Below are 2,119 nucleotides of genomic sequence, written 5' to 3'. Positions count from 1 at the left end.
CACACACACACACACACACACACACCACTTTAAAATAAGATGAAAGGATGAAGATGAGGACACAGATTCAGTTTACTTAGCTTGCCCAAACTTAAAACTAGTGGTACCTCTTTTTTGTTGTTGTTATTTTTTTTTCATAGCATTTATGTAAGAATTATAGGAACCATTGATGACTGCAGTTTCTAATTATGAAACACACACATAAGCACTTATATTACTCCTTAATTTTTAATATAAAAATAGAGTTATTTGAGATCAAAGTTCTGAATTCTAAGTTATTTCTATTTTGTTTATTCACTATACGTTATATAAACTGCTGCTAAATGTGGAGAACCTCATTCAGTGCTAGAGAGGAACGTGAAACTTGCTTTCATTGAAATCACAATTACAGACATCTGGGTGAACCAGGCATCCAAGGGATGGGAGCCCAGGGTGGGGAGTAAACTTAGTCTGACGTTCCTAACTCTGGCCTCAGTTGACCAGCCCCAGGGACTCTGATTTGTGGAGGGAGAGAGAAGGGCCCAGACAGTGCCGTTTTTACTGTAAAGCTCTTGGGTGTCCTTAATGGGCACCAGGGCTGAGAAGTGCTGATGTAACCTCCCGAGGAGCTAACACTGAAGCTGGAGCTGCCAGAGTTTGAAGATGGTGCCTTCTAACAGCAGCTGGCAGCCTTGCCAGGTGGACGCTTCTCTCTTCTGATAGGGAGGGCTCGAGACCACCCTCCAGAGAGGCCTCCGGGTGGGGTGCACCACTTGAGAGAAACTTGGCCAGACTGCAAGCCTGCCCAGCCCACCTGCCCATGCATGCCCACCCCACCGACACATGCATGCCCACCTCACCTGCCCATGCATGCTCACCCCACCTACATATGCATGCCCACCCCACCAGCACATGCATGCCCACCCCACCTACACATGCACGCCCACCTCACCTGCCCATGCATGTCCACCCCACCAGCACATGCACGCCCACCCCACCTGCCCATGCATGCCCACCTCACCTGCATATGCATGCCCACCCCACCTGCCCATGCATGCCCACCCCACCTGCCCATGCACGCCCACCCCACCTGCACATGCACGCCCACCCCACCTGCACATGCATGTCCACCCCACCTGCCCACGCATGTCTACCCCACCTGCCCATGCATGTCCATCCCACCTGCCCATGCATGTCCACCTCACCTGCACATGCATGTTCACCCCACCTGCCCACGCATGTCCACCCCACCTGCCCATGCATGTCCACCTCACCGCCCATGCATGTCCACCCCACCTGCATATGCATACCCACCCCACCAGCACATGCATGCCCACCCCACCTGCCCATGCATGTCCACCCCACCTGCCCATGCATGTCCACCCCACCTGCCCATGCATGTCCACCCCACCTGCCCATGCACGCCCACCCCACCTGCCCATGCACGCCCACCCCACCTGCCCATGCATGCCCACCCCACCTGCACATGCATGCCCAGCATCACCTGAACAAAGGCTTTCTTAGAGAATTGTTATGGAACAGCAATCAAGTGAGACAGGGATTGTAACTCCTCAGAGGTGTGTGTGTGTGTGTGTGTGTGTGTGTGTGTGTGTGTGTGTGTGTGTCAGGGTAGATATTAGGGGGTCCAAGGACACTGGACCTCCTACATTCTAGGCCAGTGCTCTACCACCGAGCTATACCCTCAGCTGAAGAAGGCATTTTGGTAACAGGGTTTTCCCATTTCCCATCAGAATGCTGTGGGGAGGGAGGAGCTTCATTCCAGACACGCTGTATCACATAGCTCCCCCTTTCATATCTTACAGCCAGGCCACAAAGATACAACTCTGAGAAACATAGTCACCAACTGTTCCTCTAATTTCCATGTGCAGTAGGAACTATGAGGTGCTATTGCCCAGCTGTGAGAAGCTAGGAAAGTTGGTTAAACTCTGAGCTTCAGGGTCTTCATGAAGAAAATAGGGTTAACAATATACTGTGAGGCAGAGGCAGGGGGATTTCTGAGTTTGAGTCCAGTCTGGTCTACAGAGTGGGTTCCAAGACAGCAAGGGCCACACAAAGAAATCTTGTCTCAGGAGAGAGAGAGAGAGAGAGAGAGAGAGAGAGAGAGAGAGAGAGAGAGAGA

Source organism: Mus pahari, chromosome 11 (assembly GCF_900095145.1).
Source record: "Mus pahari chromosome 11, PAHARI_EIJ_v1.1, whole genome shotgun sequence".
NCBI lineage: Eukaryota > Metazoa > Chordata > Mammalia > Rodentia > Muridae > Mus > Mus pahari.
Note: the sequence above shows the minus strand (reverse complement) of the source record.